The sequence below is a fragment of the Simochromis diagramma genome, unplaced genomic scaffold (genome assembly GCF_900408965.1).
Source record: "Simochromis diagramma unplaced genomic scaffold, fSimDia1.1 OVJJ01000373.1, whole genome shotgun sequence".
In the NCBI taxonomy this organism is placed as follows: domain Eukaryota; kingdom Metazoa; phylum Chordata; class Actinopteri; order Cichliformes; family Cichlidae; genus Simochromis; species Simochromis diagramma.
The window spans coordinates 91,220-107,112 of record NW_024387066.1 but is presented as its reverse complement, the minus strand read 5'-3'; the positions used below and the strand labels follow the sequence as shown (position 1 = coordinate 107,112).

Here is a 15,893-nt window from a genome sequence, read left to right as displayed (position 1 = left end):
GGTTGAGAGCGGATATGTTCTAGAAAACATACAAACAGGAAGGAGGCATGAAGACATAATCAACGTAGTCCTAATCTTTTGTCTGTTCAAATCAGATTTGCAACCTTCAGATAGTTGTTGTCATTTTTAATACATTTATAATCATTCTCTTATATATTGGCTTGAAGTTGGGGGATTATGTGTATGAACATGAATAAAGTTACATGATCACCCACTATGGATATGAAGACTCAGCAAATCTGGCCAATTTGAATTTAGCCCGTGTTCAAATCTGTCTTTTATAAGTGAACACACACACAAAAAAGAAAAACAACTGAAAACTGCCACATTTCACAAATGGATTCGGCTACATGACATGATTTTGAGTCTGTGAAGTTTTCTTGCATGGATATTTTTCCATAATTTACTAGCATATCTCACATCGAGCAGACTTTAACTGATTTCTGTTTCAATAATTATTTATCTTCATTCAAACTCAGATATGCAGATGTGGCCCATTCACTTGGACACTCTATGAACTCCAACCAGTCTGAAGTTTCAGAGAGTTCCCTTTTTGCTGTCCTTCCAGAAGACTGACTGCTGACTGACTGCTGCCTCAGACTGCCGACTCCTGCCAGCCTCTGTGAGTCAACTATAGCCAACTTTAGTTCTTTGGGAAGTAAGTAAAATGGAGCCTTGGCGAGCATCATCCAGTATATTTGTATTTTCCTTCAGTGTACAGTCGTGCTAAAATTGTTAAAATATGCAGAAAAATATAGCTTTACCGATACCTATTCTAATGAATGTTTGTTTTTTCTTTATCATAGAAATATGACGAAACTTTCCGTTTTCCTACTGATGCTGCCTTCTGTCATTCTGGTCTGGTCCGTGCCTCCGAAAGAGTCACTATTTGAAATTCAACATATTGCGAAGAAAGAAGACAAGTGTGATAATCTGATGAACAAGGAGAAGCTTAAATGCAAGCCAAGGAATACCTTCATCATTGGTGATGTGAATGTTCAAGAAATTTGTAATCAGAAGCCTGTTTATGACTATCTTTATGCAAGCCACGAAAAGTTGAAAATGTTGCACTGTAAATTGATCCCTAAAAGTTCACCTTGCAAGTATGAAGACATACCTATAGAACTGCATGCAGAAATTGCATGTAATGAAAAAAAGCAACCTGTACACTTTGAGTGTTCCTTTTGATTCAAGAGCTGCTGTAGACTTGCTGCGATCTTTCAACATCTTAACAATGTTCAGACTTTAAATTTGGTTAAATATTAATGGTAATAATAATAAATAAGAACAATAATGACTGAATACTGGTAACTTGCTTTTCAGTGATTATGGAAAATATTTCAATCACCAGCACTATATGTTACATTTAACTTTGTCTCACTTGCATAACTATAGTTTACATGTTTTCTAACTGGCTGTATCTCATCTTGTTCTCTCATATGACAATTAAATAAACTAAAGATGACCAAGCTGCTGCTCCAGAGAATTGTATTACACTGAAAGTGAAACAACATATTTGGTTGGTTTTTAAAACTCTGAAGAGAGAAGCTTTATGCACATTATGTGGCAGAAAAGAAACTGGTTATAAGTCGAGTGGGCTGGGCTGGGTAACAGCACCCTATAGCAAAAAGGTCTCAGGTTTAAATCCACCATCTGGCTGGAGCCTTTCTGTGTGTTAGTCCTGCAATAGACTTGCAACGTGCCCCGATGCAACCTGCCTCATATAAATAAGCAGACATGACAAATTTATATCTGCTGTACAAAGTGAAGCTTATTCAAGTGTTAGACTTATCTTCAGTGTCTGGATAAGTCAGGCCCACTTCTTCATTGTTGCTGTGGTAGATCACCAGCAGAATCTTCAGAACCAGGATATACAAAAGCACAGGGACACTGAAGGACGGAAAGACTACAAATTTAACATAACTTTATGTACAAAAATGAATTTTTAAAGTTATCATGTTTATCAGTTTTAGTGTTTCAGTTTTCTTGATCTGTCAGACATAAAATTCATCATTTTGTTGGCTACAAATTCACATTTTCCTTTCAAATGCAACACTGGCACTAGTACTGAGCACTTCTCTGAGGCCCATCTCAGGACATTTTGGCGTGAGGCTGGTGACTCTAATTATAGGAATATTTTATCATGATTGTAATACATTAGAGTTCATTATTACAATAAATTAATTCTTCTGTGGAACGTCCTAAATGCCATCTACCTTATAATCATATTTCATACTTCAATATATAAGTTAAAGTCTCCAAACAACAAAAATGTTGGACTTCCAAATCGTCCTAACCAGAGATGGGCAGTAACGCGTTACTGTAATCCGATTACTTTTTTCAAGTAACTTGACCAACACTGGTCCTAACACACTGTGTGCTCTCTGTCACTTTAACTGTTGCTGTAATAAAGTAATATGTGTTATTGTTGAGATGTGTTTTTGCAGTTATACTTTTAATATTGTTTTAGTTGAGAATGTAGTGGCATAGTTTTCACATATCAGGTCAGGTTGTCAACATAGAAAATGTTTGCAAAAGTGCTCCAATGTTTTCCGGAGATGTCGCTAGCTTCTCTAACAGTCAGCTCCAAGCTCACAGCCCCGGTGTTCCAGGTTAACTGTTTTTTTACATTAAGCGGTTAGATTTGATTACATATTCCACTCTCCGTGTTCCAGATGTTACATCTGCAGATTCTCATTTCCAGATTTGTTCTTTTATATTCAGTAATTCATTGATCTTTTATCATCACTACACTCCTTGACAACACGTGAGGTCTGAATACAAAAGGTCACAAGATATCATCTCTGTTCATGATCATACTGAACAAACTGCTCATGTACAAGCATTATGTTCACATAGATTCTGCTGACGTTTTGGCTCAATGCACTTGAATATCTCACACACTGAGCTGTCTGTTACTTGATACGTCCATCCATCTATTTATCCAACTTCTTCCGCTTTATCCGGGACCGGGTCATGGGGGTAGCAGCCCAAGCAGAGGAGCCCAGACCTCCCTCTCCTCAGCCACCTCCTCTAGCTTTTCCGGGGGAACACCAAAGTGTTCTCTGGCCGCCCGAGAGATATAGTCTCTCCAGCGTGTCCAGGGTCTGCCCCGGGCCTCCTCTGGGGCAGACCCTGGACAAGGCACCCAGGAGGCATCTTTGTCAGATGCCAGAACCACCTGAACTGGCTCCTTTCGATGTGGAGGAGCAGCGGCTCTACTCCGAGCCCCTCCCGGATGGCTGAACTTCTCACCCTAAGGGAGAGGCCAGCCACCCTTCATAGGAAGCTCATTTTCGCCGCTTGTATCCGTGATCTCATTCTTTTGGCCACTACCCACAGCTCGTACTTGATATGTCATGGTAGTCATTATTCAAATCACATGAGCTATTTTCCAGGCTATCAAACTTTCAGTGAGCAACAAATGAAGTTCATTGCACACGCAACAGCATCTGTTGTAGCAGCAGCATCGCTACTATTGAGACAAAATATAAATGTACATTTTATATTATTTAAAAAAAACAAACATAATATAAGTGGACATATGGAAACATAAGTAAAAAAAAAAAAAAAAAAAAACAGGTGCTCTTTTTGATTTCAAACTTTTTGCTGTATATGAGGCGTCTTTTGCTGGGGAGCTTGTGATCCTAGACTGTATCCTCCTGTGGTTATTTCTCAGAGTTTATTCAACAGCATACGTGAGTGATGTATACCATATTGTCTCTGTGTTTCACTGTGTTGGAAATATTGTTTTCATGTAAAAATTGAAATTGCAGTTGACATGTTTGTATCAAGATCAAAAGAATTACAATGTTTAACTGACCTTGTGTGATTGTGTAAAACAAAGAGTTACAGCCCCATGATTGTAATGATGCAGAAAGTGAAAAAAATAAGTATCTACTGGGTCATTTAACAATAATCGTCTGCTACAAACTATTGAAGTGAATCTAAGGTCTATGCGGAGTCAGAATCTTATCCACAAATGCAAATCTCCAGTACAGTTAATGCAAATAGAGTGATAAAGCAAAATGTGACTGGACTTTTTGTCATGAATCGCTGTGCGGCAGGCAGGAGTTGGACCCAAAATGCAGGACTCAGGGGATGAACTCAAAATCACAGCTTTATTGGCTGGTCACAGAAAAACGAGCATACAAAGTAAACTAAGCTAAACTGGGAAACAATGGACTAAAACTCACAGGGAGATCCACACAGCATGAGGGACAACACAACACTGACTCAGAGAAACACAGGGTTTAAATACACTGGGGAGTAACGAGGGGAATGAGACACAGAAGGAGGGCACAGCTGGGAGAAATCAGGACTGACGAGACAAGCAAAGCAGGACACATTCACATAAGACACGGACCTTCAAAGTAAAACAGGAAGGATCACACAGAGACGCGAACTTGACAGTGGAGACAGCAACTAAGAAACACAGAGACATAAACCATAAGGCAGAGGACTCTAAGAACCGAGAGACACAGAGGGGAACTCAAACATGCAGACACAGACTTACACAGAACAGAGGGGACACAGAGCAACATGAAGGGCAAGGGATCGAAACTAGAAACCATAGAATAACTCACACGAGTACAATAATACAAACATCACAAAGAACTAAAAACGCTGGGTCAGGAGACCCAGGACTGTGACAGTACCCCCCCCTTAAGGGCTGGCTCCAGACAGCCCAAACACAGAAAAACAAAACCAAACAGAAAACAACCCAGGGTGGGCGGCGGGGGCCCAGGGTGGAGGGCTCTGAACAGAAAACAAAAGAAGAGCACAGCAAACACCGGAGCCCAAGAAAACAACCCAAACAGAGCAGTTCAGGAGGCCGACCATGCGGAAGGCAACGGCGGAGACGTTGAACCAGTTCAGGAGGCCGGCCGCGCGGAAGGCAGCGGTGGCTCTCCAGTGTCAGGCGTACTGGCCGAGGCCCGGTGGGCACAGGACCAGGCGAAGACGAAGACCCGGCTGAGGCCGGACCAGGCGGGGCTGCAGAGGCTGAGGCCGGAGCAGAAGCAGAAGCCGCTGGTGGCGGCTGGACGGGCCCCTCGGGCCCTCCAGCTGACGTGGCGTGGGGCTGGACGGGCCCCTCGGGCCCTCCAGCTGACGTGGCGTGGGGCTGGACGGGCCCCTCGGGCCCTCCAGCTGACGTGGCGTGGGGCTGGACGGGCCCCTCGGGCCCTCCAGTTGAGGCCAAAACAAAGCCAACAGGCATGAAGTCCTTTGGCTGACATGAGGACAACTGGCGCTGCACTGAGCACTGACTCTGCCCAGGCAATGCGAACATGGTGCAGTTCTTAGGGGGCTGCTTAAACTTCAGGGGTCCAGAATCGCTGGGGACTGAGACCTAGCCTCTGGGGAAGCCCTGGAGTGGCAAACTGTGCCAACGGTGGCTAAACCATGAAAAGTACCCCGAGTAGAAATCAAGTTACCTCTCTGCATGGAGTGAATGAGCAAAACTGGCGACACAGGAGACTGAGCAGAGAGTGGGAGCTGGGCAGCTAACTGAGCCACTGGAGGCTGCAGTGGCGGCTCCACTGGAGGCTGCAGTGGCGGCTCCACTGGAGGCTGCAGTGGCGCCGCTCCACTGGAGGCTGCAGTGGAGCCGCCACTGGAGGCTCCACTGGAGGATGCAGAGCTGCAGGAGACTGTGCTAGAGACTGCAGTGACGGTTGTAGTGGAGGTGTAACGGGTGGAGGAGTGGCTGCCTGAATGGCTGGGTGTAGTGATGGTGGTGGTGGAAGGGAAACAGGTGGTAGTGTGGATGATGGAACTAAGGGCGACTGAGTGGCAGGGCGACTGAGTGGCAGACCGAACTGATGACTGAGGCGATGGTAGAGGTGAAAATGGAGCGTGTGGTGGAGTTAATGGCTGTGCCAGCGGGGACACAGGAGACGCAGCTTCAGGAGGCTGGGCAGCTAAGAGAGCTTCAGGAGGCTGGGCAGCTAAGAGAGCTTAGTTGCCCAGCCTCCTGAACCCACGGTTCGACACAGAAAAAGAGTCCTTACTCACCACAGCCGGCGATGTACAAGTCCGAACGTCCGGCTGTGGGGTGGCGCGCTGGCGGCGTGATCGTCGTTTCTTTTTTGATGATGGCTCTGACGGGCCGAGCAGCTCCACATCCGGCCCTTCAGGCAGGTGGGCAGTAGTAGCTGGGGGATGAAGGTGGAGCTCATTTTGGATTAAATCCTGTTCGAGTGGGTGGAGCGCACTGAGTAGCCAGGGAAGACCAGAGATTAAACGCTGTAGTCTGGTTTCCACAGCACGGCGAAATTCCTTCCCCTCATGTTCGAGCCACAGATGCAGGAGTCTTTCCACGGAGTAGATTATGTCCAGACGCAGTTCTTCTGGTGGGTTGAGTGCTGCTGGGTCCATGTCTGGTCGCGTCGTACTGTCATGAATCGCTGTGCGGCAGGCAGGAGTTGGACCCAAAATGCAGGACTCAGGGGATGAACTCAAAATCACAGCTTTATTGGCTGGTCACAGAAAAACGAGCATACAAAGTAAACTAAGCTAAACGGGGAAACAATGGACTAAAACTCACAGGGAGATCTACACAGCATGAGGGACAACACGACACTGACTCAGAGAAACACAGGGTTTAAATACACTGGGGAGTAACGAGGGGAATGAGACACAGAAGGAGGGCACAGCTGGGAGAAATCAGGACTGACGAGACAAGCAAAGCAGGACACATTCACATAAGACACGGACCTTCAAAGTAAAACAGGAAGGATCACACAGAGACGCGAACTTGACAGTGGAGACAGCAACTAAGAAACACAGAGACATAAACCATAAGGCAGAGGACTCTAAGAACCGAGAGACACAGAGGGGAACTCAAACATGCAGACACAGACTTACACAGAACAGAGGGGACACAGAGCAACATGAAGGGCAAGGGATCGAAACTAGAAACCATAGAATAACTCACACAAGTACAATAATACAAACATCACAAAGAACTAAAAACGCTGGGTCAGGAGACCCAGGACCGTGACACTACCGGTGCTTCATCCACAACTACAGTCAGGTAGCAGCAGCACACTCACACGACTTAACTCCACAAAGCTCCCCTTCACCCGGTCTCACGAAGCTGATAGAGCTTTTGCCAAACTCAAAGACTTGTTTTCATCTGCTCCAGTTCTGATTCACCCAGAGAGCCATAAGCCATTTATTGTAGAAGTAGATGACAATGGATCCTCTTTTAGGTCTGGAAGATGATATGATTATGAAGATGATACAGATTAATATACACTTTGTTTTTTGGGTGTAGTTTTTAATAAGATATTAACTTTAAAAAAAATCACAAAGCATATTATGGGGAAAAGTAAAAAGGTACTTAATATAACATTTTTAGCAGGGTTGACAAAGGGTCTGTCACGTTAATTTGCTCAAGAATAGATTTTGGGCATGTGGTATATGGGTCAGTGGATAAAAATTGGCTAAAAAGTTTGGATGTTATCCAAGCTCAAGCACTGAGACTTTGCTTAAGGGCAGTTAAAACAATGCCAATGTGTGCTTTACAAGTAGAATCAGAAGAAATTCCACTATATATTAGAAGACAACTAGTTAATAGTTAACAATTGGATACATTTGAAAGGTCATAATAAAAATCATCCTGTTAAGAAAGTGTTAGAGGATTGTTGGGAAAGAGAAAAGATTTTAAAAATAGTTTTGGGTGGGTTGGGGATAATAGAGCTGGAGCATTTAAAGTATTAAATGCTTTACCATTTATTAAGTATTAAGAATAGAAGAATTACAACAGATATTTGTCAAGAATTTTATAATAGAGTGGTACAGTGACTATTTACAGATTTATACAGATGGATCGAAAGATCACAGTTGCAGAAGGGAAGCCAGTTAAAATTGGAGACTCCAGTTAGAGAAATGAACATTTCAAAGGAAAATCGTTTTAACCTGGCCTGGAAGCTTTTCCTTTTAAAATAATCAAATGACACTGGAGGGAGGACTCGTTTTAATCAGGATTTATGTGGACTTGTTGTGATAAAAAGACTGGATTGGAAACTTTTGGTGTGCTGAGTTCAAGGAGCAACACCCTATTCTGGAATTCGCAGGTAACCAATGAGAGGAGTTCAAGACTTGAAGAAGAAGAGCTTGAGAGTTGAACTCCCAGGATCTGGTGTGGAAACCCATTCTCTAACAACACAAGGCCTGATAAGGTGGTTGGAAAGCCTTTCTCAGGAAGATGCAAAATTTGTATGTGCTTGGCTGCTTGTTCTTCTTAGTGACCACCTTTTCCTGTTTGTAACCAGGCTAATAATTTGGGCAGCTTTGGGCCTTGGATTGCAGACCGGAACTGTGTCCTCAGCCACCAGTCTGCTTTGGAGGAAAAATAAATCTTGTGTACCTTATTTTCAGTGTGAGTGTGGTGGTTTTCTACTGGTCACTATTAGAACTTATTACTTTCTTGGATGCCATTTTTCTGCCCATCTAACATACATGGTGTATTAGTTTGTAGTAAAGCAGCTCTCCTCTGGATGAATACTGCCTCCACCTGAGAGATCAGCCATATCTGTAACTATGTGAAAGAGTAGAAGAGCAGAGAGCTGAAACTGATGGTGGTGGTCAGACACGTGACTTTATGTTCTTTTTGACATGAGCAGAGGAGGGAGGGTGAATGTGTTGGAGCTGAAGCTGCCTGGAAGGAGGAAAAGAGGAAGACCTCAGAGAAGATACATGGATGGAGTAAAGGACATGCAGAGGGTTGGTGTAGCAGAGGATGGATGGGGTGAAATTCAGGCAGGTGATCTGCTTTGGCGACCCATAAAAGGGGGCAGAGAATTAACTACATACATATATTTGTTTTTTGTTTTTTTTAATATATTATTTATGTGACTTATTCATCCAAGAGCAACTCAGCTTCTGATTCGAGTAGCAGGTATTAAAAAATAAAAATTACCAAGCGATGAAGAGGCTTTACTGAATTCTCAAAATGCAGAAAAATAATGATTTAGATGGATGATTAAAAGATTTCAGCCCTGCAAGGAATGCACAGATGACACTCTACTGCACTGGGAAGTTTTTGTACTTTACTTTGTGTATATTTCACAGCTGGGAATTTCCGCAAGGAAGGGACTAAGTGAAATTCTCTAATTTGTTTCTATGCATTGTATAATAGCCAGTGAGGGGACAGAGACATGTCAGACTGTGGGATTATACATTTGTTAGTTTTTCTAATGGCCTCTTCAAAAGGTAAGTTTTATTCCATATAGTTATTTTTGGTTTTTTAAGTTATTTATTGTGACAGGAAAACAAAACAAAACAAGAAGCTCCTAAAAAGGTCATAAATGTGAGAACTTTTCCAAAGAAATCTCAGTCAGTTATGCCTGAGACAGAGAGATGATTATAACAGAGTAAAGATAGCATTAAAATGTTGGTGACGGAAGTAATGCTAAAATCTCAACAAGCCAAAGTTACATACATGTTAAAGGGAAAGATCAAACAGTACAGAAATGAAGAAGTGGGCATTACGGGGCTTCCCCAGTGAAATAACTGAACTTGGAGCACAAAATAATAAATAACATACCAGTAATGCGCGGAGGGAAGGCTTCTGAGAAAATGTATAAGTTCACAGGGAATTTCTACAATAGCACGAGTTAGAGGTGGGCAGATTGATGCAGTTATCAATAGTATTGATACCAATGCTGGTATTGTTACTGGAGATATACTACTGCAATAGGATTGGTACTTTGTTTCTGTCCTGTAAGTTCAGTATGTACCTCACTGCATTCTGTTATGTAGTTGTTGTTGTTTTTTTAAATGAAACATAAAACACGGACTATGAAAGCCTCTTATTTTGTTTGTGCAGCTCTAACAGCAGTGATCCAAGCACAGCAGACTGTGCTGGCAGCAGTGGGAGAAGATGCTGAATTCAGCTGTCAGCTCTCGGAGACTAAATACATCCTTCAGGTCACATGACAGAAAATCTTACAAGGCGATGCACGGCAGCCTCCAGTGGCGGATGCCACTGGCGGATGCACGGCAGCGTCCAGTGGCGGATGCAACTGGCGGATGCACTGCAGCCCTCCAGTGGCGGATGCACTGCAGCGGGATGCACTGCAGCCTCCGTGGCGGATGCACTGGCGGATGCACGGCAGCCTCCAGTGGCGAGCGCACTGCGGATGCACTGCAGCCTCCAGTGGCGGATGCACTGGCGGATGCACTGCAGCCTCCAGTGGCGGATGCACTGGCGGATGCACTGCAGCCTCCAGTGGCGGATGCACTGGCGGATGCACTGCAGCCTCCAGTGGCGGATGCACTGGCGGATGCACTGCAGCCTCCAGTGGCGGATGCACTGGAGGATGCACTGGAGGATGCACTGGAGGATGCACTGGAGGATGCACTGGAGGATGCACTGGAGGATGCAGAGCTGCAGGAGACTGTGCTAGAGACTGCAGTGACGGTTGTAGTCGAGGTGTAATGGGTGGAGGAGTGGCTGCCTGAATGGCTGGGTGTAGTGATGGTGGAAGGGAAACAGGTGGTAGTGTGGATGATGGAACTAAGGGCGACTGAGTGGCAGGGCGACTGAGTGGCAGACCGAACTGATGACTGAGGCGATGGTAGAGTGAAAATGGAGCGTGTGGTGGAGTTAATGGCTGTGCCAGCGGGGACACAGGAGACGCAGCTTCAGGAGGCTGGGCAGCTAAGAGAGCTTCAGGAGGCTGGGCAGCTAAGAGAGCTTAGTTGCCCAGCCTCCTGAACCCACGGTTCGACACAGAAAAAGAGTCCTTATCACCACAGCCGGCGATGTACAAGTCGAACGTCCGGCTGGGGGGTGGCGCGCTGGGCGTGATCGTCGTTTCTTTTTTGATGATGGCTCTGACGGGCCGAGCAGCTCCACACCGGCCCTTCGGGAGGTGGGCAGTAGTAGCTGGGGGATGAAGGTGGAGCTCATTTTGGATTAAACCTGTTCGAGTGGGGGGAGCGCACTGAGTAGCCAGGGAAGACCAGAGATTAAACGCTGAGTCTGGTTTCCACAGCACGGCGAAATTCCTTCCCCCATGTCGACCACAGATGCAGGAGTCTTTCCACGGAGTAGATTAGTCCAGACGCATTTCTTCTGGTGGGTTGAGTGCTGCTGGGTCCATGTCTGGTCGCGTCGTACTGTCGAATCGCTGTGCGGCAGGCAGGAGTTGGACCCAAAATGCAGGACTCAGGGGATGAACTCAAAATCACAGCTTTATGGCTGGTCACAGAAAAACGAGCAACAAAGAAAAACAAGCTAAACGGGAAAATGGACTAAAACTCACAGGGAGATCCACACAGCATGAGGGACAACACGACACTGACTCAGAGAAACACAGGGTTTAAATACACTGGGGAGTAACGAGGGGAAGGAGACACAGAAGGAGGGCACAGCTGGGAGAAATCAGGACTGACGAGACAAGCAAAGCAGGACACATTCACATAAGACACGGACCTTCAAAGTAAAACAGGAAGGATCACACAGGGACGCGAACTTGACAGTGGAGACAGCAACTAAGAAACACAGAGACATAAACCATAAGGCAGAGGACTCTAAGAACCGAGAGACACAGAGGGGAACTCAAACATGCGAACACAGACTTACACAGAACAGAGGACACAGAGCAACATGAAGGGCAGGGATGAAACTAGAAACATAGAATAACTCACACAAGTACAATAATACAAACATCACAAAGAACTAAAAACGCTGGGTCAGGAGACCCAGGAGCGTGACACTACCGGGTCTTCATCCACAACTACAGTCAGGTAGCAGCAGCACACTCACACGACTTAACTCCACAAAGCCCCCTTCACCCGGTCTCACGAAGCTGATAGAGCTTTTGCCAAACTCAAGACTTGTTTCATCTGCTCCAGTTCTGATTCACCCAGAGAGCATAAGCCATATTGTAGAAGTAGATGACAGGACCTCTTTTAGGTCTGGAAGTGAATGATGAATGAAGATGATACAGATTAATATACACTTTGTTTTTTGGGTGTAGTTTTTAATAAGATATTAACTTTAAAAAAAATCACAAAGCATATTATGGGGAAAAGTAAAAGGTACTTAATATAACATTTTTAGCAGGGTTGACAAAGGGTCTGTCACGTTAATTTGCTCAAGAATAGATTTTGGGCATGTGGATATGGGTCAGTGGAATAAAAATTGGCTAAGAAGGGAGAGACCAGCCACCCTTCATAGGAAGCTCATTTTCGCCGCTTGTATCCGTGATCTCATTCTTTTGGCCACTACCCACAGCTTGTACTTGATATGTCATGGTAGTCATTATTCAAATCACATGAGCTATTTTCCAGGCTATCAAACTTTCAGTGAGCAACAAATGAAGTTCATTGCACACGCAACAGCATCTGTTGTAGCAGCAGCATCGCTACTATTGAGACAAAATATAAATGTACATTTTATATTATTTAAAAAAAAAACAAACATAATATAAGTGGACATATGGAAACCTAAGTAAAAAAAAAAAAAAAAAAAAAAAACAGGTGCTCTTTTTGATTTCAAACTTTTTGCTGTATATGAGGCGTGTTTTGCTGGGGAGCTTGTGATCCTAGACTGTATCCTCCTGTGGTTATTTCTCAGAGTTTATTCAACAGCATACGTGAGTGATGTATACCATATTGTCTCTGTGTTTCACTGTGTTGGAAGTGTTTTCATGTAAAAATTGAAATTGCAGTTGACATGTTTGTATCAAGATCAAAAGAATTACAATGTTTAACTGACCTTGTGTGATTGTGTAAAACAGAGTTACAGCCCCATGATTGTAATGATGCAGAAAGTGAAAAAATAAGTATCTACTGGGTCATTTAACAATAATCGTCTGCTACAAACTATTGAAGTGAATCTAAGGTCTATGCGGAGTCAGAATCTTATCCACAAATGCAAATCTCCAGTACAGTTAATGCAAATAGAGTGATAAATTAAAATGTGACTGGACATTTTGTCATGAATCGCTGTGCGGCAGGCAGGAGTTGGACCCAAAATGCAGGACTCAGGGGATGAACTCAAAATCACAGCTTTATTGGCTGGTCACAGAAAAACGAGCATACAACGTAAATTAAGCTAAACTGGGAAACAATGGACTAAAACTCACAGGGAGATCCACACAGCATGAGGGACAACGCAACACTGACTCAGAGAAACACAGGGTTTAAATACACTGGGGAGTAACGAGGGGAATGAGACACAGAAGGAGGGCACAGCTGGGAGAAATCAGGACCGATGAGACAAGCAAAGCAGGACACATTCACATAAGACACGGACCTTCAAAGTAAAACAGGAAGGATCACACAGAGACGCGAACTTGACAGTGGAGACAGCAACTAAGAAACACAGAGACATAAACCATAAGGCAGAGGACTCTAAGAACCGAGAGACACAGAGGGGAACTCAAACATGCAGACACAGACTTACACAGAACAGAGGGGACACAGAGCAACATGAAGGGCAAGGGATCGAAACTAGAAACCATAGAATAACTCACACAAGTACAATAATACAAACATCACAAAGAACTAAAAACGCTGGGTCAGGAGACCCAGGACTGTGACAGTACCCCCCCCCTTAAGGGCTGGCTCCAGACAGCCCAAACACAGAAAAACAAAACCAAACAGAAAACAACCCAGGGTGGGCGGCGGGGGCCCAGGGTGGAGGGCTCTGAACAGAAAACAAAAGAAGAGCACAGCAAACACCGGAGCCCAAGAAAACAACCCAAACAGAGCAGTTCAGGAGGCCGACCATGCGGAAGGCAACGGCGGAGACGTTGAACCAGTTCAGGAGGCCGGCCGCGCGGAAGGCAGCGGTGGCTCTCCAGTGTCAGGCGTACTGGCCGAGGCCCGGTGGGCACAGGACCAGGCGAAGACGAAGACCCGGCTGAGGCCGGACCAGGCGGGGCTGCAGAGGCTGAGGCCGGAGCAGAAGCAGAAGCCGCTGGTGGCGGCTGGACGGGCCCCTCGGGCCCTCCAGCTGACGTGGCGTGGGGCTGGACGGGCCCCTCGGGCCCCCCAGCTGACGTGGCGTGGGGCTGGACGGGCCCCTTGGCCCCAGCTGACGTGGCGTGGGCTGGACGGGCCCCTCGGGCCCTCCAGCTGAGGCCAAAACAAAGCCAACAGGCATGAAGTCCTCTGGCTGACATGAGGACAACTGGCGCTGCACTGAGCACTGACTCTGCCCAGGCAATGCGAACATGGTGCAGTTCTTAGGGGGCTGCTTAAACTTCAGGGGTCCAGAATCGCTGGGGACTGAGACCTAGCCTCTGGGGAAGTCCTGGAGTGGCAAACTGTGCCAACGGCGGCTAAACCATGAAAAGTACCCCGAGTAGAAATCAAGTTACCTCTCTGCATGGAGTGAATGAGAAAAACTGGCGACACAGGAGACTGAGCAGAGAGTGGGAGCTGGGCAGCCTCCAGTGGCGGATGCACTGCAGCCTCCAGTGGCGGATGCACTGCAGCCTCCAGTGGCGGATGCACTGCAGCCTCCAGTGGCGGATGCACTGCAGCCTCCAGTGGCGGATGCACTGCAGCCTCCAGTGGCGGATGCACTGCAGCCTCCAGTGGCGGATGCACTGCAGCCTCCAGTGGCGGATGCACTGCAGCCTCCAGTGGCGGATGCACTGCAGCCTCCAGTGGCGGATGCACTGCAGCCTCCAGTGGCGGATGCACTGCAGCCTCCAGTGGCGGATGCACTGCAGCCTCCAGTGGCGGATGCACTGCAGCCTCCAGTGGCGGATGCACTGCAGCCTCCAGTGGAGGATGCACTGCAGCCTCCAGTGGAGGATGCACTGCAGCCTCCAGTGGCGGATGCACTGCAGCCTCCAGTGGCGGATGCACTGCAGCCTCCAGTGGCGGATGCACTGCAGCCTCCAGTGGCGGATGCACTGCAGCCTCCAGTGGCGGATGCACTGCAGCCTCCAGTGGCGGATGCACTGCAGCCTCCAGTGGCGGATGCACTGCAGCCTCCAGTGGCGGATGCACTGCAGCCTCCAGTGGCGGATGCACTGCAGCCTCCAGTGGCGGATGCACTGCAGCCTCCAGTGGCGGATGCACTGCAGCCTCCAGTGGCTCAGTTAGCTGCCCAGCTCCCACTCTCTGCTCAGTCTCCTGTGTCGCCAGTTTTGCTCATTCACTCCATGCAGAGAGGTAACTTGATTTCTACTACAGGTGGGCAGTAGTAGCTGGGGGATGAAGGTGGAGCTCATTTTGGATTAAATCCTGTTCGAGTGGGTGGAGCGCACTGAGTAGCCAGGGAAGACCAGAGATTAAACGCTGTAGTCTGGTTTCCACAGCACGGCGAAATTCCTTCCCCTCATGTTCGAGCCACAGATGCAGGAGTCTTTCCACGGAGTAGATTATGTCCAGACGCAGTTCTTCTGGTGGGTTGAGTGCTGCTGGGTCCATGTCTGGTCGCGTCGTACTGTCATGAATCGCTGTGCGGCAGGCAGGAGTTGGACCCAAAATGCAGGACTCAGGGGATGAACTCAAAATCACAGCTTTATTGGCTGGTCACAGAAAAACGAGCATACAAAGTAAACTACGCTAAACGGGGAAACAATGGACTAAAACTCACAGGGAGATCCACACAGCATGAGGGACAACACGACACTGACTCAGAGAAACACAGGGTTTAAATACACTGGGGAGTAACGAGGGGAATGAGACACAGAAGGAGGGCACAGCTGGGAGAAATCAGGACTGACGAGACAAGCAAAGCAGGACACATTCACATAAGACACGGACCTTCAAAGTAAAACAGGAAGGATCACACAGGGACGCGAACTTGACAGTGGAGACAGCAACTAAGAAACACAGAGACATAAACCATAAGGCAGAGGACTCTAAGAACCGAGAGACACAGAGGGGAACTCAAACATGCAGACACAGAC

General features: G+C 46.5%; 1 long non-coding RNA gene across 3 annotated transcripts in view; it reads left to right on the top strand.

The window, feature by feature from the left end:
• The window catches only part of LOC120742136, a 39,560-nt gene that overhangs the window by 12,281 nt on the left and 11,386 nt on the right, over positions 1–15,893 (top strand). For 2 of the 3 annotated variants that reach the window (XR_005697779.1, XR_005697778.1), the window contains 2 exons: positions 569–658; positions 807–911. The exons of the other annotated variant lie outside the window; for it this stretch is intronic. This is a non-coding gene — a long non-coding RNA (uncharacterized LOC120742136). Of the gene's footprint in view, positions 1–568; positions 659–806; positions 912–15,893 lie in introns of those variants that run through there. 3 annotated transcript variants of the gene reach the window in all.